Genomic DNA, 26,970 nt, shown 5'->3' on the forward strand with positions numbered 1-26,970 from the left:
TGGCGATCCAGTAACAGTAAAAAAGGTAAGGAACAGTTTTGGGTTATTCCAGGTAACGACTGAGGGCCACGACGACGACACATTCTGTGTTTCGTCGAAATAATCAGACTATCACTTTTAATAAGCAGCATTTAAATTTGTATGCGAAGATTGAGAAAGAGAATTAATTTCGAAGGGAAGATTTCATTTGTTATTATTAAGCAAGAGATAGAAATCCTAAGGGATGGTTTCATAGGTTACTGTAGAAGGGAAGGTTGCGTAACAAAAGAGATATAGAGGAGACGGGAAGGTTTCAAGTGTAAGACAGATTGTGGGATATTGCTTTTATTTCGTTACTATTAGTGACATTCCACGATGGAAGATTTAGGAATACTTTATCCAGTGTAATCCGTATCACGTAAGGCTTTGATGATGAGCGGGTGAGGCCTGGGGCATTCCCCGGGAGTCACGTGCCCGGCCTCTTATGGTCACGTGAGCGGCTGCGCGCCGCCGGGGTCTCCGCAGTAGATTTTGGTGCAGGCCGCCTGCCCGCCTCCAAGACAGATGCAGTACTCACACCTCTTCATAAAGAAGTCGCCGGCTGTGCAGTTTTCCGCTGAAACAAAGCAAGATGTGCCAGCGTCATTGTAAAGTGTGTAAAATGACCTTGTGGTTTCCATTACTTGATGTAAAAATACTTCAATGGTAGAGGCAGGCGACCATTGTGCTTAATTTTACGAAAGATGAAAGTTTGGGTTTTGCTATCAATCCAACGAGCTCATTTTGTACACACCGAAGTGACAAAGAACCTGGTACAGGCATGGTTATTCAAATACAGAGATATGTAAACGGGCAGAATAAGGCGCAGTTTTTAGATAGATTACTGCTGCTAAAATCGCAGGTTACCAAGATTTAAGCGAGTTTGAACGTGGTGTTATAGTCGGCGCACGAGCGATGGGACACAACATCTCCGAGGTAGCGACGAAGTGGCGATTTTCCCGTACGACCATTTCACGAGTGTACCGTTAATATCAAGAATTCGGCAAAATATCGAATCTCCGACGTTGCTGCGGCCGGGAAAAAATCCTGCTAGAACGGGTCCAGCGACAACTGAAGAGAATCGTTCAACGTGACAGAAGTGCAACACTTGCGCAAATTGCTGCGCATTCCAGTGCTGGGCAATCAACAAGTGTCAGCGTGCGAACCGTTCGAAGAAACACCATCGACATGGGGTTTTGCAGCCGAAGGCCCACTCCTTTACCCTTGATGACTGCACGACACAAAGCTTTTTGCCTCGTCTGGCCCCGTCGACACCGACATTGGACTGTTGATGGTTCAAATGGCTCTGAGCACTATGGGACTTAACTGTGTGGTCATCAGTCCTCTAGAACTTAGAACTACTTAAACCTAACTAACCTAAGGACATCACAAACATCCATGCCTGAGGCAGGATTCGAAACTGCGACCGTAGCGGTCGCGCGGTTCCAGACTGTAGCGCCTGGACTGTTGATGACAGGAAACACGTTGCCTGGTCGGACGAGTCTCGTTTCAGATTGTATGGAGTGTACGGGTATAAGACGACCTCATGAATCCATGCACCCTGCATGTCAGCAGTGTACTGTTCAAGCTGGCAGAGGCTCTGTAATGGTGTGGGGCGTGGGCTGCAGGAGTGATGTGGGACCCCTGATACTTCTAGGTACGCCTCCTATAGGTGACACGTATGTAAGATCCTGTCTGATCACATGCATCCATTCATGTCCCTTGTGCGTTCAGACGGACTTGGACAATTTCATTAGGACAATGCGACACCCCACACGCCCATAATTGCTACAGAGTGGCTCCAGGGACACTCTTATGAGTTTAAACACGGCCACTGTCCATCAAAGTTCCCAGACACGAACGTTATTCTGCATATCTGGGATGTCTTGCAACGTACTGTTCACAAGAGATCTCCATTCCCGTCCCCCCGTACTCTTACGGATTTATGGACAGCCCTGCAGGATTCATGGCGTCAAATCCTCCATGCCACGTCATCTTCCAGCACTTCTACGTGCTCGCGAGGGCCCTACACCATATTAGGCAGGTCTGTCAATTTCTTTGCCTCTTCACTGTGCATGGCTCTACAATGCCGAACTGTTATACATGTTCGCGATGCATTCCGTGTAAGTCCGAAAGGAAACAATTGGGTACGAAATAGTAAGACCGCTAATTCAGGCTTACGATTGCCTAGGCATCAGTTTTTTTTGGTCATCCAATGTTCCTAACTTCACATCCTTAACCACAATATGCTAGGACGTTTTTGGATGTCCTCATGCATCTGCTTCAATAGAGTGGTTATAAATTTTCGATATTATACCTTTCCGTTGTTAATATAAAATAAAGAAAAATTGTAATATTTTATTTCTCATTTTTGGCACGCATCTAGACTTACTTAAATGGTTATATCGTATGTCATCCATTGTTTTTTCCACTACTGTAAATGATTACAGTTGGTCATACTCACGTAATACTTCTTTTAGTGGTGGCTGTAAACAGATAACAGCTGGACAGTTACACGATATATCACTAAGTTAGAGATTAAAAGAAAGTGATACTTGCGTACATTTTATTTTGTGATGGTTGTCAACTTATCCTTCACACGTATGTTTTACTCATTACTTATATTGTTATTGGTTGCAGTTCTGTTCTGTTTTGAGTAATGACTATAGACTACCTCTGTAACGTTCTTTACGACGTTACCTATGACGCACTTGGTATTAGCATCTCCTCCGTAAAAGTAGCATAAATGTTTTTGTCAAATTTGTTCACGTGGTGCTGACATGTACTTAGTCGTAGTGTATATAAGTTTGCAAAGTTTCTCTCTGAGTTGCTTTCCATGGTCAATTCTAGCGTCACCTACTGGCCTTCGTTTACCTCTTTGATAGTTCAATCGCCGCATTTAGCTTGGCACTCGTTCTATTCGAATAGACGACGAACTCCCAAATATGCCTACACGAGATATGTATTGTATTCTGTCAATGTGCTCACTTTAGTGAGTTTTGTACTAAAGTTTGGTTTTTATGTAAGTACGGTACTATTTGAAATTTCTGTATATTGGAATACTCGTACTTAGACGCACATTTAAGAATATTCTCTGTCATTAATGTTTTCTACATTTCATTCCAAAGATTGAGTCTGATGACGAAATATTGAAACGCCGAACATTTAATAAAGAATTGTGCGATCAAGACCTCTCTATATTTATGAACTACCTCGAAGAAAACGGGCTATTGACACACAGTCATCTTGGGTTTAGAAAACATCGTTCTTGTGAAACACAACTAGCTCACTATTGACATGAAGTATTGACTGCTATTGACAAGGGATTTCAGATCGATTCCGTATTCCTGGATTTCCGGAAGGCTTTTGACACCGTACCGCCCAAGCGACTTGTAGTGAAATTGCGTGCTTATGGAATATCGTCTCAGTTATGTGACTGGATGTGTGATTTCCTGTCAGAGAGGTCATAGTTCGTAGTAATTAACGGAAAGTCATGGAGTAAAACAGCAGTGATTTCTGGCGTTCCCCAAGGTAGTGTTATAGGCCCTTTTCTGTTCCATGTCTAATTAAACGATTTGGTAGACAATCTGAGTAGCCGTCTTAGGTCTTTTGCAGATGCTGTCGTTTTTCGACTAATAAAGTCATCAGAAGATCAAAAAGAAATTGCAAAACGATTTATAGAGGATATCTGAATGGTACGTAAAGTGGCAGTTGACCCTAAGTAACGAAAAGGGTGAGGTCATCCACAAGAATGCTAAAAGAAATTCGTTAAACTTCTGTTACACGATAAATCAGTCTAATCTAAAAGCCGTAAATTCAACTAAATACCTAGGTATTAAATTGCGAACAACTAAAATTGGAAGGAACACATGGAAAATGTTGTGGGGAAACCTAACCAAAGACTGCGTTTTATTGGCAGGACACTTAGAACATGTAAGAGATCTACCAAGGAAACTGCCGTCCTCTTTTAGAATATTGCTGCGCGGTGTGGGATCTTTACAAGATAGGTCTGACGGAGTACATCGAAAAAGTTCAAAGAAGGGCAGCACGTTTTCTATTATCGCGAAATATGGGAGAGAGTGTCATAGGAATGATACAGAATCTGGGATGGACATCATTAAAAGAAAGGCGTTTTTCGTTGCGACGGAATCTTTTCACGAAATTCTAATCACCAACTTTCTCCTCCGAATGCAGAAATATGTTTTTGACCTACATAGGGAGAAACGATCACAACGATAAAGTAACGGAAATCAGAGCTCGTACGGAAAGATATAGATGTTCGTTCTTTCTTCACGCTATACGAGATTGGAATAATAGAGAATTGTGAAGGTGGTTCGATGAACCGTCTGCCTGGCACTTAAATGTGATTTGCAGACTGTCCATGTAGATGTAGATTTCAAATTTGTCCCAGACCTTGTGATTGTCACTCCAGCGAATCCGGTGGCAGGGCCAGACGCCAAACAGTAGTAGTTCTTTCTCAGTCGCCACATGCGCATCGTGTTGACTTTTGTGTGTGTGTGTGTGTGTGTGTGTGTGTGTGTGTGTGTATGTTAAGCTGTTAATCTTAACTGGCTGTGAAGAGTGAACAAGTGAGAGGCATACACCGACTGGTTTTGTCATACGCCGTCGCTGTTGTCGACTTCAGCCCGAAGTCTGACGTGCGGCAGTTCTGCACGCTGGTCTATCTTGTGAGGGTGTCTTCGTCTCTACATACCTCCAGTAACCTACATCCGTTTGAACCTGTGAACTGTATTCCAGCCTTTTGTGCTCCTGTACAATTTTTTATCTCCCTCCCTCCCCCAGCTTTTTTTCCATTATCAAATCGTCCAACCGTTGACGTCTTAGGATATGTGACTATCAACCGATGCCTTTTTTCGTCAATTTATGCTACAAATTATTTTCCCCAATTCGGTCAGTATCTCCTCATTGTAATCTCTCTAGCCATCTAATCTTCAGCATTTTTCTGTAGCATCATATTTAAAAAAAATTGTATTCTCCTTGTCTTAACCGTTTATCGTTTACGTTTCACTTCTGCAAAAGGCTCGACTGGAAAAAAATTCTTTCGGTGAAATCCACGATTTAACTCTAGATTCGAAGTTCACAAACTCTTCTTTTCGATAAATGCTTTCCTTGCAAATGACTGGTTTCGTTTATACGATACTAGCTGACGAACTCGGCACTGCCCGAGTATTCATTTTTCCAGTTTGCTATTAGACATGAAAACAAAGAATGAACTGTGTCTGTAGTAAAGTATCGAGAAAAACACCATTCCAAAGTATTGGTTAAAAACAGTCTTGTTTGCAATTATAGTTTTTATTTTTCAACGATGTGTTTCGCCTTATTTAGGCATCTTCAGGTGATCTTTTCTAGATGGACGCAAGAGTAACCAAGATCTGCATAACGCGTTCCCGTTCACAGGAGCGAGTAACAGAGTCAGATGGGGGCTCAGGTGGTAATACTGTTAAGCACTGGTTTGATGTATGCCACATATGGATTGGAAGTATTCGTGAAAACACATTCGAAATTATGGAACAGTATCCAAATTACGAAACATTATCCCGGACAGTTTCTGTACGTTGGGCGCACCTGCTTCATGTGTCTACAATGCAATTTTGCAAACGTATCTATGGAAATGCTTCTTCGTAGTTGTATTGGCAGCTATCATTTTCGCCTATAGTCATTTGCATTTCGCAGTTGAAAGCTGTCAAAAGCGCTGCCAGATGTCAGCGATTTCCTTAATTTATCTCGACTGTACGAGTGTTATAGGAAGTAAAGAAGAAAATGATGTATTAAAACTTCATGGATGATGCGGCAATTTTTCACGCATCTCAGTGTTTATGAAGTCATTACGTTCCAACTATGAGTAGTACAATGAATTATTTGTGGGGGAACAATGAACGGCGTATGTTAATACTGTCAGTGAAATATGTTGCGTATATAGATAGTAGCAATGGTGTTGGTTGGTTAGTGGGTTTGGGGTATAAAGCGACCAAACTACATGGTCACCACTCCCATTTTCCTCAAGCAAACAAGTCTCAAGGGAAAACTATTAGAAACAAAGGATTTGGGGATAGCAAAAGGACGTAAAAGTAACGGGGAACCACACCGAAAGACACGAAGCAAAGGGAAAACGGACACTAAAAAAAAGGTAGAGAAAGGTAATAAAATCACATAGCAGATGGTCTGGGCTGGCTGACCGCAAGGACAAAAAAAGAATAAGCGAGGCACTCTGCGACGTACTAAAATCGCCAGCCTAAAGGACAAGGCGGGAAGAACACACGTAGCGAAAAGCTGAACACCAAGGCAAACGAAATCAAAGAAAGAGCAACGAAGAGGTAAAAGGGCGTTAGGGTAGAGACCTAGGAGAGAAGGCAAGACTACCAACCTCAGATTGTACGATAAAAATCCCCCTCACGAATAAAACGTTAAACTAAAGTGGTTCATGGTGTGGGTTTCTGTAGTCATGTCCTAGTTCATGAACCACGGGCAAGTAAGTGGTCCCGACAGTCGGGATACCAGTTACTTTCGAATAAGGCTGGGCATCTCGGACATATTCTGAGTCGTGGTCACCTTTGTGCTCATACGGCAAAGACTACCAAATCCACCGGTTAGTCCCTCAGCCGTTAGGGGTAAAACCCAATAGGACTCGGGGCAAGTAAGGCTAGCAACCTGCTTCCCTGGTACTTTAAATATGATGCTGGCAACAATCAGAGCAAAATGCCTCAGACCTTTGGAGGTGACGGAGTCCCACCTCTAACTGACAAACCAGGGACTCCTAAGATACGGCTTGGAAAACAAATGGTAATGAGATGGGGAGCTATTAATATCAATGGGGGCTACTCTGGGAAGAAGGTAGAGCCGGCAGAGGCTGCAAGTAAGATGGGGCTGGACGTTTTAGCTGTTAGTGACATTCGGGTAAGGGGTGAGAAAGAAGAGGAAGTGGGAGAATACAAGGTCTACCTGTCAGGGGTCAAAGCAGGAATAGCACAATGGGGTGTAGGGCTTTACATCAGGAAATAAATGGAACCCAGCGTAGTTGCAATAAGGTATGTAAACGAACGACTGATGTGGATAGATTTGACAGTGTCTAGCAAGAAAATTAGGATTGTGTCAGTATATTCGCATTGTGAAGGGACAGATCAAGATAAGACGGATAGTTTTTATGAGGCACTCAGTGAAGTAGTTGTTAGAGTAACGGACAAGGACAGTGTTCTGCTCATGGGTGATTTTAACGCCAGGATTGGAAATCGAACAGAAGTGTATGAAAAGGTTATGGGTAAATTTGGAGAGGATATAGAGGCCAACAGGAACGGGAAACAACTCTTGGATTTCTGTGCCAGTATGGGCTTAGTAATCACAAACTCCTTTTTTAAACATAAGAACATTCACCGGTATACTTGGGAAGGCAGGGGAACCAGATCTGTCATTGACTATATAATAACAGATCAGGAATTCAGGAAGGCAGTGAGGGACACACGTGTATTCAGGGGATTCTTTGATGACACTGATCATTATTTAATCTGCAGTGAAATTGGGATTGTGAGGCCGAAAGTGCAGGAGGTCAGGTTCATATGTAGGAGGATAAGAGTGGAGAAACTTCAGGATAAGGAAATCAGGCACAAGTACATAACAGCGATCTCATAAAGGTACCAGTTAGTTGAATGTAGTCAATTACAGTCATTGGAAAAGGAATGGACAAGGTACAGGGACACAGTACTAGAAGTAGCTAAAGAATGTCTTGGAACAGTAGTGTGTAAAAGTAGGATGAAGCAAACAGCTTGGTGGAATGATACAGTCAAGGCAGCCTGTAAAAGGAAAAAGAAGGCGTATCAAAAATGGCTACATACCAGAACCCAGGTAGACAGAGAAAGTTATGTTGAAGAAAGAAACAAAGCCAAACAGATAATTGCAGCATCCAAGAAGAAATCGTGGGAAGACTTTGGAAACAGGTTGGAGACTATGGGTCAAGCTGCTGGAAAACCATTCTGGAGTGTAATTAGCAGTCTTCGAAAGGGAGGTAAGAAGGAAATGACAAGTATTTTGGACAGGTCAGGAAAACTGCTGGTCAATCCTGTGGATGCCTTGGGCAGATGGAGGGAATATTTTGAAGAGTTGCTCAATGTAGGTGAAAATGCGATCAGTAATGTTTCAGATTTTGAGGTAGAATGGGATAGGAATGATGATAGAAATAGGATCACATTTGAGGAAGTGGAAAAAATGGTCAATAGACTGCAGTGCAATAAAGCGGCTGGGGTGGATGAAATTAAGTCGGAACTCATCAAATACAGTGGAATGTCAGGTCTTAAATGGCTACACAGGATAACTGAAATGACCTGGGAGTCGGCACAGGTTCCATCAGACTGGACAAAAGCAGTAATCACACCAATCTTTAAACATGGAAACAGAAAAGATTGTAACAACTACAGAGGTATCTCTTTAATCAGCGTTGTGGGTAAAATGTTCTCAGGTATTGTTGAAAGGAAAGTGCGAGTATTAGTTGAGGACCAATTGGATGAAAATCAGTGTGGGTTTAGGCCTCTTAGAGGTTATCAAGACCAGATCTTTAGCTTACGGCAAATAATGGAGAAGTGTTATGAGTGGAACAGGGCATTGTACCTATGCTTTATACACTCCTGGAAATGGAAAAAAGAACACATTGACACCGGTGTGTCAGACCCACCGTACTTGCTCCGGACACTGCGAGAGGGCTGTACAAGCAATGATCACACGCACGGCACAGCGGACACACCAGGAACCGCGGTGTTGGCCGTCGAATGGCGCTAGCTGCGCAGCATTTGTGCACCGCCGCCGTCAGTGTCAGACAGTTTGCCGTGGCATACGGAGCTCCATCGCAGTCTTTAACACTGGTAGCATGCCGCGACAGCGTGGACGTGAACCGTATGTGCAGTTGACGGACTTTGAGCGAGGGCGTATAGTGGGCATGCGGGAGGCCGGGTGGACGTACCGCCGAATTGCTCAACACGTGGGGCGTGAGGTCTCCACAGTACATCGATGTTCTCGCCAGTGGTCGGCGGAAGGTGCACGTGCCCGTCGACCTGGGACCGGACCGCAGCGACGCACGGATGCACGCCAAGACCGTAGGATCCCACGCAGTGCCGTAGGGGACCGCACCGCCACTTCCCAGCAAATTAGGGACACTGTTGCTCCTGGGGTATTGGCGAGGACCATTCACAACCGTCTCCATGAAGCTGGGCTACGGTCCCGCACACCGTTAGGCCGTCTTCCGCTCACGCCCCAACATCGTGCAGCCCGCCTCCAGTGGTGTCGCGACAGGCGTGAATGGAGGGACGATTGGAGACGTGTCGTCTTCAGCGATGAGAGTCGCTTCTGCCTTGGTGCCAATGATGGTCGTATGCGTGTTTGGCGCCGTGCAGGTGAGCGCCACAATCAGGACTGCATACGACCGAGGCACACAGGGCCAACACCCGGCATCATGGTGTGGGGAGCGATCTCCTACACTGGCCGTACACCACTGGTGATCGTCGAGGGGACACTGAATAGTGCACGGTACATCCAAACCGTCATCGAACCCATCGTTGTACCATTCCTAGACCGGCAAGGGAACTTGCTGTTCCAACAGGACAATGCACGTCCGCATGTATCCCGTGCCACCCAACGTGCTCTAGAAGGTGTAAGTCAACTACCCTGGCCAGCAAGATCTCCGGATCTGTCCCCCATTGAGCATGTTTGGGACTGGATGAAGCGTCATCTCACGCGGTCTGCACGACCAGCACGAACGCTGGTCCAACTGAGGCGCCAGGTGGAAATGGCATGGCAAGTCGTTCCACAGGACTACATCCAGCATCTCTACGATCGTCTCCATGGGAGAATAGCAGCCTGCATTGCTGCGAAAGGTGGATATACACTGTACTAGTGCCGACATTGTGCATGCTCTGTTGCCTGTGTCTATGTGCCTGTGGTTCTGTCAGTGTGATCATGTGATGTATCTTACCCCAGGAATGTGTCAATAAAGTTTCCCCTTCCTGGGACAATGAATTCACGGTGTTCTTATTTCAATTTCCAGGAGTGTAGATCTAGAAAAGGCATATGACCAGGGTCCTAGGAGGAAGTTATTGTCTGTTCTACAAGATTATGGAATAGGAGGCAAACTTTTGCAAGCAATTAAAGGTCTTTACATGGATAGTCAGGCAGCAGTTAGAGTTGACGGTAAATTGAGTTCATGGTTCAGAGTAGTTTCAGGGGTAAGACAAGGCTGCAACCTGTCTCCACTGTTGTTCATATTATTTATGGATCATATGTTGAAACAATAGACTGGCTGGGTGAGATTAAGATATGTGAACACAAAATAAGCAGTCTTGCATATGCGGATGACTTAGTTGTGATGGCAGATTCGATTGAAAGTTTGCAAAGTAATATTTCAGAGCTAGATCAGAAATGTAAGGACTATGGTATGAAGATTAGCATCTCCAAAACGAAAGTAATATCAGTGGGAAAGAAATATAAACGGATTGAGTGCCAAACAGGAGGAACAAAGTTAGAACAGGTGGACGGTTTCAAGTACTTAGGATGCATATTCTCACAGGATGGCAACATAGTGAAAGAACTGGAAGCGAGGTGTAGCAAAGCTAATGCAGTGAGCGCTCAGCTACGATATACTCTCTTCTGCAAGAAGGAAGTCAGTACCAAGACTAAGTTACCTGTGCACCGTTCAATCTTTCGACCAACTTTGTTGTATGGGAGCGAAAGCTGGGTGGATTCAGGTTACCTTATCAACAAGGTTGAGGTTACGGATATGAAAGTAGCTAGGATGATTGCAGGTACTAGTAGATGGGAACAATGGCAGGAGGGTGTGCACAATGAGGAAATCAAAGAAAAACTGGGAATGAACTCTATAGATGTAGCAGTCAGGGCGAACAGGCTTAGATGGTGGGGTCATGTTACACGCATGGGAGAAGCAAGGTTACCCAAGAGACTCATGGATTCAGCAGTAGAGGGTAGGAGGAGTGGGGCAGACCGAGGAGGAGGTACCTGGATTCGGTTAAGAATGATTTTGAAGTAATAGGTTTAACATCAGAAGAGGCACCAATGTTAGCACTGAATAGGGGATCATGGAGGAACTGTATAAGGGGGGCTATGCTCCAGACTGAACGCTGAAAGGCATAATCAGTCTTAAATAATGATGATTATGATGATGATGATGACTAAATCGGCCGTGGAGGCATTGTCGCCGAACACCGTAGGTAGCGTGCTGGAAAGGTTAAAAGTCCGCCGCAGAATGGCTAAAATGGGGCAGTCCAACAAGATGTGGACGACAACCATAGGGGAGTCACAGTGGCGCCGAGGTGGGTCCTAGCGACGGAAGTGACAATGTGTTAGCCAAGAATGGCGGATGCAGAACCGCCAAAGGACAACAGAGTCCCTGCGAGCGGTTCGCATGGATGACTGCCACACATACATTGTCTCCTTGATAACACGGAGTTTATTTGGGGTACTGATGGTGCGCCATTCAGTATCCCAGATCGCGAAAACTTTGCGGCGGAAGATTGATCGGAGGTCTCCAGCAGGCTGATCTCCAGAGTTGGTTTACCGGTAGCCTGTTTGGCCAGGATATCAGCAAGTTCATTGCCTGGTATTCCGACATGTCCTGAGGTCCAAATGACGATCACTGAACGTCCGTTGTTCCCAAGGGCAGACTCCTGGATAGTTATTACCAAAGAATGTCAAGGGAAGCACTGCTCGAGAGCTTGTAGGCTGCTTAAGAAGTCACTACAGATGACGGAGGACTCACCGGCGTAGGAGCGAAAATGCTCAAGAGCGCTAAGGATAGCTACCAACTCTGCAGTAAAAACACTGCAGCCATCCGACAAGGAGCGGTGTTCAGTATTACCAGTTTGAGCACAAGCGAAGCCAACAAGACCGTCGACCATTGATCCATCCGTGTAGACTATTTCTGAGCCCTCAGACTTATTAAGAAGGAAGAGAAATCGCCGGCGGAGGGCCTCAAGTGGAACGGAGCCTTTGGGAATAAGATGAAAAACAGCCGACCAGTTGCAAAGGATAAAGTAATCTTTACCTAGGTTTCAACCTATCTTCTTCACAAGACGGCCTGAGGAAAATGAACATCATGTTTTGTATTAAAGGTATACACATAGGTCAAGTTTAGAGTTTAACATATATTAGGAGGATCTTGTGTTACAAAATATGAGATAAATTTCTTGTACTTACAGTATTACATTAACATGGCATGATACGTCGTTGCAATTTTTACAAACATCTCCATAGCTCCATTAGTTCAAATACAATATAGCCCTAAGAGTAGGGTTCGTCAGATTAATAAAATTAAGTACATGGAAGTCGGAGAGCGTATAAGCAACTGAGTAAAATCGGCCTGCGTGGTAGCAATGCGGCCAGGACAGGTGGCGCTCAGGTCGCGTACTATGTGCCGATTGGCGTACTGAAGCAACATGTACAATATAAATATTAGTTGCGTATTTAGATGGAGTGACAGTGAATAAAATGAAAGCGTTTAACATTCCCATTATAACAATGTGGGAGCCTTAGAAATAGTAACGTAGAAACATACATCAAAAAGGCAGGTGGAGCATACGCCATGAGTTACATGCAGTGGCATATACAGCCAAAATAAAATTATATCACCCTACCGTCACCTTCGTGAAGCTCCTGTCTCTTTCCTCTCCACCCTGGCCAGGCTCTACAATGTAGTCCTGTCCACCGGTTACTACCCCGACCTGTGGAAAACCTCCCGTATCCTCATGTTCCTTAAGCCTGGCAAACCGCCGTCCGCCGTCTCCTCTTACCGTCCTATCAGCCTTACCTCGGTCTTCAGCAAGGACCTGGAATCTATCCTCACCCGCCGCATCCACCAGCATCTCCGCCAGCACCGCCTCCTTCCCGTCACCCAGTGTGGCTTTCGGCCGTCCTTCTCTTCTGACGATCTTCTCCTTCACCTCACTCATCTCCTTTCCGAACAGCTTAATTCCCGTCGCTCCGCAATCTTCCTCTCCCTTGACCTCGAACGCGCTTATGACCGCGTCTGGCATTCCGGTCTCCTCTTCAAGCTCCAAACCTTTGCCCTTCCCATTAACTACGTCCGTCTGATCGGCTCCTTTCTCTCCCGCCGTCCTTCCTATGTCACCATCCATAACGCAGATTCCTACACCTTTTTCCCCTCCGCCGGTGTGCCCCAAGGCTCCGTCCTCTCCCCCCTTCTGTACCTTTTGTACACGGCGGACATGCCGCCGCCGTCACCCCCCGTCCACCTTCTCCAGTTTGCCGATGACACTGCCTTCCTTGCCCTTGCCCCCACCCTGCAACGCTCCCAACGCCTTCTCCAATCCCATCTTGACCGCTTCACTGCTTGGTGCAACCAGTGGTTGCTTAAGGTCAATCCCTCCAAAACCCAGGCGATCATTGTAGGCAAAACCACCCCTTCCTTCCGCCTCCTTGATTTCTATCTCACCGTCTATGGCCGTCCTATCGCCCTCACTCCCACCCTTCAGTACCTTGGCGTCACCCTCGACCGTCGCCTCTCCTGGACCCCCCATCTCCGGACAATCCAAGCCAAGGCACGTTCCCGCCTCCGTCTCCTCAAGCTCCTTTCTGGCCGTACGTGGGGTTTGGACGCCTCCACAATCCTCCACACCTATAAATCCCTCATCCGCCCTATACTTTGTTACGCCCATCCCGCCTGGATCTCCGCGCCCCCTACCTTTTATAAATCCCTCCAAATCCTTGAACGCCATGCTCTCCGCCTTGCCTATCGCATCCGTCTCCCCTCCCCCACGCGGATCCTGTATGATCTCATCCCCTTCCCCCACCTCCTCCTTTTCCTTGAAAGGATACAGATCCTGTACACCTCCCGTAAACTTGATCCTCCTCACCCGCTCGTGTCCCCGATCCTCTCCCACCCCCGCCCGCTGCCGCGCCTGTATTCCCACATCCCACCTGGTCTCCATCTCTCCACCCTCCTTACCCTCTCCCAAGGTGGCTTCCGCCAGCTCCCCCTCCCTGACGATGTCCTCCTCCCCTGCATATACCCCTCCTATCAACTTTGATCCTCCCCCCCCAACCTCCTGTGGCCTTTCCTTTAGGCACCCTCCCTCCCCCCCTTTCCCTTCCCTTCTCTTTCCTTTCCCCCCTCCCTCCTACCCTCTCCTCCGGGCTTCCCCTCCCCCTTCCTCCCTCCCCCTCTCTCCTTTGCCCATGGCATCTCTGCTCTCCCCTCTCCCATCTCCCCTTCCTCCTCCTTCACCTCCACTCTTGGCAGGTCCCCGGACTCGTACACGCTGAGTGAACATTCGCGCGCCGGAGGTCATCGCCATCAGTGTATCGTGTGTGCCGTCGTGTTTAGTGTTCAGTGTTGCCGTCGTACTCCATCGTTCACCTGTGCCATCGCCATCCTCAGTGTTCGTGCGTCGTGACAACAGTTTGTAGTGAATTATCGTCGAGTGTGAACGGCTCCGTGTTTGTCTTTCTGTGTCTCCTTTTTATTAACCACCGTTATGTCGCATTTGTGTATTCTTTCTGTTTTTTCTTATCTCCTCTACGGCTGAAGAGCGGCGTACCATGCTGCTGACAGCCTGCCTGTTTGTACGGGTTTAAAACTGCCAATAAAGAAAAAAAAAAAATTATATCACCATATTAGTGAAGCACACAGAACGTATATAAGTCAAAACTTTAAGCATAAACAGTAATGGCATCTTAAGACATAAATTACGAAACCTGGTCCACAATTTAGTTATTAAACATTCACTGGGATCCGAGGCTTCAAGATAAGCGAGAATTACATGAGGGCCGGTGTAGTGGCAGCCATACATCATGAGTAAATCACATTGCATAAAAGGTAGTGAGCTTAGAGATATAAAAGTGCATTATAGCTTCCTGAGGAAAAAGACTACTGAGGTTATCAACATTAATGTTATGAATTAAATAATACGGGTTTAAAGCCTTCCAAAAATTGTCTACAGGCAAGGTTCAACTGATCATTGAGTATATTGCCGTCTTTCAGCTCTAGATGTTTAAAAATAAATAGCTCTTTAAAATAATGGAGCCTTTGGGCCTTGTGATAGGTCCAGCCGAAGCAGTGACCGAGGTATGGACCATGGGGGTGTACATAAGTGGACCCCCCCGCATGAAAGGTGGCAGAGGGGTAGGGTCGAGTTCATTAAAAGCAACTGGACACGGACGGCGGGTGGGCGGAGGGGAGGGGAGAGGGGGGGTTCCAAATGGGGGACATCGTTGCGGGAGGTGGATCGCCGTGTTAGGGAAAAGGAGACTGTAGTTTGGAGGACGAGGTGAACTATGAATGTGGGCGACATAATTAGCAAGGTCCAGTTGCCACTGGAGCTGCAATGGAGGAATGTCAGCTTCCACAAGGAGGCTGTCCGCGAGTAAGGGTGTAATATGATTCAAATGGCTCTGAGCACTATGGGACTTAACATCTGAGGTCGTCATTCCCCTAGACGTAGAACTACTTAAACCTAACTAACCTAAGGACATCACACACATCCATGCCCGAGGCAGGATTCGAAACTGTGACCGTAGCGGTCCAGACTGTAGCGCCTAGAACCGCTCGGCCACCCTGGTCGGCAAAGGAGTGATAAACTTAAACGTCGAGCATGGTGTGGCAGTTTTCACGCATCTCAGTGTTTATGACGTCTTGTCTCCAGACTATCATATATTTTTTTTTACATACAGCTACGTATGTTGATTCTGTCTGAAAAATGTGTTAAGAGTGTGCTGGTAGCACAGGCAATCACATCGATCGTTTGGTGCCGCAGCCCATTAATGGCAAATTTCACCAAACTGTCCTGATGGTTACATTTATCATATGTTCCACATTTATTTCTGTGGTTATTCCATGCAGAGCTGTTAGTCTGTTAGTACTGGTAACTCTAGAGAAATATTGCTGCTCTCTGTCATGTGAATGCCATTGACCATTGCATTGACCACTCCAGATCTCAGAATATTGAATCCCATAAAGATTTCGGAAATGGAATGTCCTGTACATCAAGCTCGGACTACCTTCCGCGTTCAAAGTCTGAAGTCCATTCGTGTGGCCATAATCAAGTCTGACACTTTTTGATGTGAATCACCCAAGTACAAATGAAAGCTCCGCCAATGCACTTCCCTTTTATACCTTATGTAAGCGATATTACCATCGCCTCTATATGTGCGTATCACCATCACATGTCTTGCCACATCAGTGTATGTAGAGTGTATGCACTTAATATGAATCTAAATACTTCAATGGGTAATGGTAAGACTTACTAACCAGAAGGTACTTTCAGAGAGTACAATTGCAAGTGGTAATTCCCGGTCTCCTTTCAGAAAAGGAGTGATAAATTTAAACGTCACGCACAATACAGCAGTTTTTCACGTATCTCAATGTTTATGAAGTCATATTTCCTGAACTATGCGTGGTACCATGATATACGAGGACTATTCGCAAAGTAAGGAACAATCGGTCGCTAAATGGAAACCACAGTAAAAAGCTGATGAAGCTTTGCACAGGTCTACTGATGTGTTGGGCGGTGTCTCTAATATGTCCATAGATGACATCACGCGTTGCTCTTCTCAGTTCTAAGCGCACCATTTCTCCCGCCAAGTATGGGGCCCTGCCAGGAGATTTCACCTCAAGCAACTCCACATAACGTAATTGTCATGCATTTACTTCTCCATGACACTTATCGGCCGCACACTGCAGGGGAAATGAACACGATCCTGCAGCGCTATCGGTGGAAAGTGTTTAATCACCCACCATACAGCCCGAACCTGGCTCCCTGTGATTTTCATCTCTGCTCAGATGAACCGCTGGATATGGAGACAACGTGCTGGCACAGACAACCTGCGGCAGTCTAGGGTAGAAACGTGTTGGAAAGCACAGCAGACTGCTTTCCATGAGACGGTATTGGAAAGTTGGTACAACGCTGCGACAGATGTCTAAGTCGGAGCGGCGACTACGTCTAGAAGTTGTAGATAATTGTTGCAAATACAACAGTTCTGATTTCCGAGTTCTGTGGTTTCCATTTCGCGGCCGATGAGGCAGTTTTCCACGCTCCTCATTATTTATGACGTTCTGCGTGGTGTCTGTTTGTTCCAAGTCGTGTCTCCCTACCACTTTCGCGCAACGACGCTCTGAGCGTGTTTTTTAGGGAATTGACTAGTTCGAACCTGGGACCTGTTGCTGGTAAGGAGACGCCAGACCACACATGACATGTAGAGTTCAGAAGAGTTCAGTGAGACTAGCGATGATATAATCAATTACTTAATGATTTCAGCGTCAGATCCACTGCACTCCCTGTAAAAGAATCTTGATACTAACTAAATTTAGTGGAAGGGGTTCAAGGCTTTCCTATTTTTACTTAGCTGCTAAAATAACGTCGAAAAAGCAGTTAAGTTTACCATTGGAATTTTTATTCTACTCACAAAACATTGTTTATAAATGGTTCAAATGGCTCTGAGCACTACGGGACTTAACATCTGAGGTCATCACTTCCCTAGAACTTAGAAGTACTTAAACCTAGCTAACCTAAGGACATCACACACATCCGTGCCCGAGGCAGGATTCGAACCTGCGACCGTAGCGGTCACGCGGTTCCAGACTGAAGCACCTAGAAACGCTCGGCCACTGCAGCCAGCCATTGTTTATAAATTGTACTATTAAAAAAAGGATATATATTAATACAGGATGATAAAAACCAACTGCGTTCAACAAAAATGTGAACGTATATTCCCTGAATGGGTTTCCAAGTTCTATAATGGATTGAAGGATAACCTATGCCATATCACATCTGTACTCTAGGTTTAAATTAAGTTTCATAAAAGAGAAAACTATCAAAAATGGTCTACAGTGACCCTCAACTATCTTTACTTACATATTTAACTTGTCGTAAATTACAGTGGCTGATGTGACTTCTCAATAATTATATAACAGAAAAATCATCGCGTTTCAGATTTTAACTTCAAGTAGCAAATGTGAATACCATGAAGTTTAATTGACGATCGACACTAGTATTACGTAAAAAGGGTATGTAACAGATGAGACTTCTGCATTTATGAGCTCTTATGCGGCATCACGTGCGTTCGTTACCTTGTCGGTGGTTAGGCAGCGTCACACACCTTGCCGTCTTGGTAGCAACTCTCTCGAACTTATCCCTACTACTGTTACCGAAGTTGGTTTAAGAAAAAGGTTTCTGGCTGTGTTTTCAACTGACCAGCCAACATCTCAATGTTAACCGTAAGCTCCGCCTACAAAAATTCGGTCTATCCAATGAGAAACGTTATACTTTTCATGGTGGGGCAATGTTTTTAATGTTTTCTACGTAACAGAGATGCTTATAGTCTCACGCTAAAACTTGCAGTTGGTGTGGCCCTTTTAGTGTTCTCGTAAGATCTATACTGTTCTTCTGGAGGGCTCTGACATGCATTTAGACGTTCTTGTGTTAGTCTGTAGTATTCCATTTTCTCACTCGTTGATCATATTACTTTGGTTAATTTAATGTCAGGATTTATTCGGAGCTATCTGACATATTGCCGAATTTGCTATCATGTCAGGGTTTTCATGGAAGGTGTTAGATTTGCCTGACACCTTACACATCTCCTGAACAAACTTCGGTAGGTGATTCTTACCCCCAAAGTGGTTGTTGCCTGAGAATGAAAGATATATGCACAAAGGTACATATTCAGTACATCTATTTTTATATTACGTATGGCCTTAGCAGAGAAACATACTGACAAAATTCTCCCTGACTTCTAACCGCATCAAGTCATTTAAAATCCAAGAGCTTCTAATCGGGAACGCCTCGGCCAGTGTCCAGCGGTGACTGATGTTTGGCTGCCGCTGCCGCCCTTCTACAGCGGCGCTACCGCCCATGACAACTGGTGTCCAGCCCATGTTTTGGTTGAGCGACCGCCGTGCGCTCTTCAGCCATCGGATGGCTGGGTACCAAGCTGATGACCACCGTGTTTATTGAAGGTGTTTTCAGAGATGTAGATTTCGATCGCTCCTTGTATGATGCTATACCAAATTCGGCGTCTGCTTTCCAGAGTATGCTTTGCTCCTGCTTATTTCTCAGGGTTACACAGGCGGAAACTACTCTCATATACTAGACGACATAGTGTGTTCAATACAGAACTACCTACATCCACACAGTATTCTGACATGCCTGGCTTTCTGAGGCCTACATCATCTTCCACAGGCCTTATGAGTTTTCGAAATTTTGCTGCAAGCCAGAAGACTGAATCGATTTTCTGTCTCTTTGGCAGCCGACTGATCTTTCCTGTTGCTTAGCCATAGGCCGGACTGGCCTCTCGTAGAGGATCCAGACAAAGAGTATCTCCAAACGTCCCATCTTTTCCTTTACCAAGTCCTGAGTGTTCCTTTCTTAAAATGGTAACATAGGATTTGAGGGATTCTTAGCGTCAGTGGAGGGAGTCTCCCTTGAGGAGTAAAACCTGAGAAAATATCCTCGCCTTCCATGTTGGGGGTTTGCCGGTTTTTTGGCATCTGACTCCGACAAAAATAGGTTTTGCTACGTTTCCCAAACAAATTAAAAAACCTGGACGGACCAAAAGGCATCGATTGTGGTTAAGAACAAGGACTCTGATTTGTGGAACATGGAATGTACGCTGCTTGATTGGAAAAATTGAGAATAATATTAAAGAAATTGAAGTACAAAAATGGCAAGAACTAAAGAGAAAGGATCTGGACAGGAAGTAATTTGAGGCTATATTCTCTTTTCGAATGGTGTGGAAAAAAACCGAAAGAGCAAAATCAGGAGTAGCAATTCTGATAAAGAGAAAATGGAAACAAGGAGTAATTAAAGGGAAAGAAGTGATTGGAAGGATAGTCAATGTAACAATAAAATTTCATGTAATATAACTGGAATTAATTGGCGCGTCTGGTCCTAACGAGAAGATGAGGGATTTATTTGGTGACTCACAAGAAGTGGCTGACAAATTGTTGATCATGGGGGCTTAAACGGATGAACTGGAAAATGATTAAATGATGAGGTTACAGGACTTTGCAGAGAGGATCTACACAACAATAACGGAAGGAGGTTGATTAACTTCTGTAAGGTTCAGAAATGTACTGCTACGAATGGCCAATTACAGCATAAAGAACTACATAAGTACACCTGGACCAATCCGTCTAGGATCGTATAATCAACTATAGATTGTGTAATAGTGTGGAGGCAGAGGGTAATCAAGGTGCAAGATGTAAAGGTAGTAACAGGGACAGAGTGTGGCTCCGATCATATTACAGCTACTTCAAAACTTGCTTTTCCCATTAAGACCAAAATGAAACAGGAGGAGTAAGAGGAGAATCCTGGAAGTAGAACTGTAGAGGATCCAAATATAGGATCCATCTGCTACAAGAAGAAAGTGTGAATAGTTTGTATCAGCAAGGATTAAATCTAAGATTGGATGCAGTGGAGGAGGACTTGGACTGGCAATGAACTATGCAGTTTCCTGAAGCAGTCAATGAAGGAAGCAGCGGAGGAGACTTTAGGAAGGGAAAGGGAGAGAAGAGAACCGTATGAACGATCACATAGTTGTTGAAAGTGGTGGAGAAAAAGAAGATACTGTATCACATATGGTTATCTCTGGGAGTGAAGAGGACTAGGCACATAAAAAGAGGGCTAAGAAATTAACAACAAAGTTTAAGGAAGAGAAATGGTAAAGACTTTTTGTGTGGGTGGAAATAGAGCAGTGGGTTGTATACAGGAGATCGACAGAGGTATGGACGATGATAAGGAAGATGAAAATCGTTAGCAATCGAGCACCCACAATACAGTCTATATCTATTGGATAGTGGAAAAAGTACTTTGAAGAACCTTTGGTTAAAAAGAAGTGACCTCGTGACAGAAGTCTACAACATAGCAGTAATTAAGTAATACAGAGCCCTTCTACAAGAAGAGGTAAAAGAAATGCTAAAAATGGTAAAAAAAGGAAAGGTAAGTGGACTGGGAGGACTTGTGATGGAAATGAGGGCCCCCTCAAATAGTGAGACTTGTATGTAAATTGTTGAGTCAGATTGTGGAGGGAGTGGATATACCACGAGAGTGATATATATAATACACAGCTGCTATCTACAAAAATGGAAACAAGAAGCTCCCAAATAATTATAGCGGAATTAGTGGCATGGATTCCATCAGCAAATTTTTACCGCTGTAATGAGAAACAACATGGAGATGAGACTGAGGGAAAAATGTTGAGGGAAAGTTGCAAGATGAATAGGCAGGTTTTACAGTTGGACTATCTTGTATGCGTCATGTTTTTAGCCTTAGACAAATAAGTGCGAAGATCTGTTCTAAGAGTCAGAAAGTGCACATAATAATATGGATTTAGAAGAAGCGTACTATTCTGTAGCCATAAATGGACTGTGGGAAGCTATGGAGTATATAGGTGTAGAAGCATAACAAAAATACCCAATTCAAAGAATGTACCACTAATCGTATGCATCCGTTAAAGTAGGGAGAAAGTTGAATGAGACATTCCAAACATGGAAAGGATTTAGACAGGGCGGCAGTATGTCCCAGACCCCTGTTTAAAATATATATGCAGAATATATTGAAACGGTGAAAACAGTCATGCGGAGGTATGGGATTTCCTTCTCAACATGGTACTATCTGAAAATTATTGTTTGTGATGATCATGAACTGATAGTACAAAGTAGAGAGGATGTCAAATACACATAAAGAAGTTAATGGAAGCATTTGAACGAGGCGGACTTAGAATAAATACGAGCAAAACAGAATATCTGGTGGTGGGGGGAGATGGAAGGGATATAATACTGTCACAAGGAACCATTAAAACTGTAAAGCTGTTTAAATACTCAGGATCGGTTGTCCATTCCTCGGGAAACTGTGAAGCAGGGAACAGCAGGAAAGAGGAGCAATTAAACTTCTAAAACCAGTTCTGTGGAGAGAGGAACAAAGAAGAGGATGCCGAAAATGGTAGAGGAAGGTGTACTAACATACTGTGCAGAAGGGTGGACCCTGGGGTAGCGACATAGATGCAGAGTACAAGCACTAGAGATGGGCGGAATAAGGAAGGTAGCCAGGATATCTAGGACAGAACGTAGAAGAAATAAGGAAATTAGGGTGATAATGGATATGGAGCATATGAAGTCATGCAAAGAATTGAGAATAGAGCTCTTCAATCGCACGGCTATGTACGGCTAATGGAGCAAAGACGATGGCCAAAAGTAATCCTGGAATGGTCGCCACCATGAAGGAGGAAGCATGGACGGCAGAGATTAACATGGAGAGCGGGAGTAATTGGAATGATGAGGAAGGCTGCAATCATCGTGAAAGCTAGCGGATGGGAATACAGGGCAACTGCTGAAGAGCGGAGAAGCTCTTAAAAGTAAGTAAGTCTTAGCTGTTTCCTTTTAATACTTTCCGTAAGTGGCTCAGTCTTTTCGGTATGTTTTCAACGCCTGAAGCGGCTTCCACTCGATGTATCATGGTCCCCTGAACAGGAAGTTTCTGTGCTGAGTAGTGGTAGCTGGTAACGCGCAGGTAATGGTCCAAGTGGGCAGGTTTTCGATAAACACTGTGGTCGAGACAGTCATTTGCTTTCCGGCGACCAAGGACGTCAGGGAATGCCAAAGCACCGTCCACCTTTACGAAGATAAACCTGATGCGTTAACGGATATTGATGATGTGGTCCAAGAATTCTTTCAGCTTCTCGCCTTTATGAGGTCAGACAACGAATGTGTCGTCGACGTACCGACAAAAGCAACTAGGCTTTGCAGGAGTCGTGTTCAGGGCGATGTCCTCAAAGTACTCCGTTAACAGTTTATCTGTAAATGGAGATAATAGGCTTCCCGCTGAGGCGATATCGTGTGTTTAAAATAACAAAGGCGTCAGAGTCTACCTAAACAAATCCACAACCGTGTCCTTGCTTAAGAAAACAGTGTAACGGTAAAACTTCGGTTGTGTTGATATATCACAATGTTGTTTCTTGAGTAAATGTAGGAAAGATGCTATGATTTTTATATCACCTTGTATCCAAGGGCTAAGATAGAATACCAGTATCACAGATAAAAATACCTCTCAGTAATTGTCTACGAGGGTGAACGAACTGACTGACCAATTTTTCATTCTGCGGATGTTTATGCAACCTGTGATCGCAATTTGTCCTCCCTATACATACGAGGAACCATCTCGACCAGTAGATCCGGATATTTTCTTTATTTACTCACTTGTTAACTGAACCTGATAAGAATAAGGCCTTGTAGCTCTCCCACATTGGAGAACTGTAGAACATAGCTGAGGGGCAGTCAAATGAAAACCAAAGACACGCCACAGCGGGGCCATGGAATGGTTCCATTGAAAAGTAGTCACCACACGCATTAACACATTTATCCCATTGACAGCAATTACTGCTTCGTAGAACGCAATCGGCCGCTGCAGAACCACAACCGCACCTACTCTTGCATTTCCCCTTCCAACATAAACCGCAGTCCACGCATGTCTTTCTCCTGGTCACCAAAGATGTTAAAATCACACGGTGAAAGATCCGGCCTGTGCGGAGGATGTTGCGGTGTTTCCCGTATAAACCGCTGGGGCGTGGTCTTCTTCCGATTGTGGTTCTGCGCCAGAGGAACTTGTTTCCGTGTGATCGCCGGAGTCGCCGCAGCGAGCGGGCGAGGAATGCAGGCCGTATCTGCTACACATCTGTCTGAAGAATAGTGGAATTGCAGGCGCTATCTGCCCGATATCATGACACCTGGACGAACACAATAGACGAATCCGCCAGCAAAGGAAGTTGTAACCAAACAATTGCGTGCACCTGTGATGTGGCTCTATGCGGGTCCCGTACCTACCACAACCGTGGCAATCTTGAAACGCAGCAATAGCGGTGGCCATCTGTCGCGTAGACTGTGTAACGGCGGGTGTTCAGTTTTCATTTGACTGTCTCTTATAGAATACTTTTTTTATCACAGTTACCCGAGGAACAATAAAAATTTGAAGTAAACGTAGGCTTCTGCAGGCGTTGTCACAGTCAACAAAATTCTTCTGGGTTTGGAGCGCATTGTCAGCTATAAAATTCCGACGTTTCGGCGACTACTGCAAGACGCCTTCCTCTGGGTGTATTACTAACTGTTGAAGAATTTTATTGACTATAAAAATTTAATATGACAAACAGTAACAAACTAATAGTACAGCATTACTGATTTAAAACATGATTTGAGTGTACGTAATGCGGTAACAGTACTGACTAAACCACAGTAATACTAGTATTACTAAATTACACTACTGGCCATTTAAATTGCTACACCAAGAAGAAATGCAGATGATAAACGGGTATTCATTGGACACATGTACTGTACTAGAACTGACATGTGATTACATTTTCACGCAATTTCGGTGCATAGATCCTGAGAAATCAGTACCCAGAACAACCACCTCTGGCCGTAATAACGGCCTTTATACGCCTGGGCATTGAGTCAAACAGAGCTTGGATGGCGAGTACAGGTACAGCTGCCCATGCAGCTTCGACACGATACCACAGTTCATCAAGAGTAGTGACTGACGTATTGTGACGAGCCAGTTGGTTGGCCACCATTGACCAGACGTTTTCAATTGGTGAGAAATCTGTAGAATGTGCTGGCCAGGGCAGCAGTCGAACATTTTCTGTATCCAGAAAGGCCCGTACAGGACCAGCAACGCGCGGTAGTGCATTATCCTGCTGAAATGTAGGGTTTCGAAGGGATCGAATGGAGGGTAGAGCCACGGGTCGTAAATCTCTGAAATGTAACGTACACTGTTCAAAGTACCGTCAATGCGAACATGAGGTGACCGAGACGTGTAACCAATGGCAGTCCATACCATCACGCGGGGTGATACGCCAGTATGGCGATGAGGAATACACGCTTCCAATGTGCGTTCACCGCGATTTCGCCAAACACGGACGCGAACATCATGATGCTGTAAACAGAACCTGGATTCATCCGAAAAAAAAATGACGTTTTGCCATTCGTGAACCCAGGTTCGTCGGTGAGTACACCATCGCAGGCGCTCCTGTCTGTGACGCAGCGTCAAGGGTAACCGCAGCGATGGTCTCCGAGCTGATAGGCCATGCTGCTGCAAACGTCGTCGAACTGTTCGTGCAGATGGTTGTTGTCTTACAAACGTCCCCATCTGTTGACTCAGGGATCGAGACGTGGCTGCACGATCCGCTACAGCCATGCGAATAAGATGCCTGTCATCTCGACTGCTAGTGGTAAGAGGCCGTTGGGATCCAGCACGCGTTCCGTATTACCCTCTGGAACCCACCGATTGCATATTCTGCTAACAGTCATTGGATCTCGACCAACGCAAGCAGCAATGTGGCGATACGATAAACAGCAATCGCGATAGGCTACAATCCGACCTTTATCAAAGTCGGAAACGTGATGGTACGCATTTCTGCTCCTTAAACAAGGCATCACAACAACGTTTCACCAGGAAACGCCGGTCAACTGCTGTTTGTGTATGAGAAATCGTTTGTAAACTTTCCTCATGTCAGCACGTTGTAGGTGTCACCACCGGCATCATCTTCTCCCTGTCGGTTAAATTTCGCGCCTGTAGCACGTCGTCTTCATGGTGTAGCAATGTTAATGCCCAGTAGTTTATTAGTATTACTACATGACCCGATCAAAAAGTTTCCGTTTATGGCCCTTCCTGCAACGTAAATGCAACCTAGCGCGACTCTGAGGCCGGTATATATGCAACGACATGTAGGCAAGGGGCCACTGTGGCCATCGAACGCTAACTTTTTGATCGTCAATTATATTTTTATTTTGGTAAGACCATCTAGAACCAGTGGTAGTGAAGTGTGCTTTCTTTGATGCCTATATTAGCTACATTCCTTGTGATTGGGCTTTCTTACAATCCTCCGTCCATGGGGCACCACGTCCCCTCTTGGCCTATCATCCATGTGTAGCTCGTTCGTTGCTACCTCCTTGGAGAAGAGAAGCCTGTCACAGGCGTCTTCCGGTTTGAATTGCTAGAATTTGAGGCCTTGTTTTAGTATCTTTAAATTGTTGTGAAATAGAAGTTTGTAATGCGGCCATCCACAGCTGTTAAACTTCATAGTGAATGGAAGTAAAACGAACTGCAAGACAGCTGTAGTCGGTGATTTCTTTGTTGTCACAATCGCTACTTTAAAACATCGCTGCTTTAAAACATCATCCTCAGCTGAAAACAGTGTCACAGTAACGCACCAAGACACCCCACGCAGCTGGCCGCTTTTCGTGTTGTACCCTCGCAACCACCACAGATGCACCACCGCGCTATTCGCCCTGATGTCCAGGTTTATTTATTTTGACGATTTCCCCTCTTACGGGGCTTAATTTTTGACTGTGGACGTTGCGGGCGTCTTGTTATACTAATGTGGCACTGTTTTCACCTAATGATGCTGTTTTGATGCAGCGAAACCGGTCGTGACAATAAAGAAATCACCAATTGCAGCCTTCTTGCCGTACATTTTACTTCCATTCATCGTAAGGGTCTAACATTCTGCGTGGTGCCTGTTTGTTCTAAGTCGTGTCTCCCTACCACTTTCACGCAACGACGCTCTGAGCGTTTTTTTAGGGACCTGTTGCTGGTAAGGAGACGTCAGACCACATATAACACGTACAGTTCAGAAGAGTTCAGTGAGACTAGCGATGATATAATCAAATACTTAATGATTTCAGCGTCAGCTCCACTGCACTCCCTGTAAGAGAATCTTAATACTAACTAAATTGAGTGGAAGGAGTTCAAGGCTTTCCTATTTTTAGTTAGCTGGTAAAATAACGTCGAAAAAGCAGTTAGGTTTACCATTGGAATTTTTATTCTACTCACAAGGCATTGTTTATAAATTGTACTATTGATAAAAGGGAATATTTTAATACAGGATGATAAAAACCAACTACCTTCAACAAAAATGTGAACGAATATTCCCTGAATGGGT

At 44.9% G+C, this 26,970-nt stretch overlaps 1 long non-coding RNA gene across 1 annotated transcript in view; it reads right to left on the reverse strand.

The window, feature by feature from the left end:
• Nucleotides 1-370: 370 nt before the first annotated feature.
• The window catches only part of LOC126100890 (uncharacterized), a 43,458-nt gene continuing 16,858 nt past the window's right edge, over nucleotides 371-26,970 (reverse strand). Inside the window, exon 3 of the long non-coding RNA XR_007522226.1 lies at nucleotides 371-595. This is a non-coding gene — a long non-coding RNA (uncharacterized LOC126100890). The remainder of the gene's footprint in view (nucleotides 596-26,970) is intronic.

Source organism: Schistocerca cancellata, chromosome 9 (assembly GCF_023864275.1).
Source record: "Schistocerca cancellata isolate TAMUIC-IGC-003103 chromosome 9, iqSchCanc2.1, whole genome shotgun sequence".
Taxonomy (NCBI): Eukaryota; Metazoa; Arthropoda; class Insecta; order Orthoptera; family Acrididae; genus Schistocerca; species Schistocerca cancellata.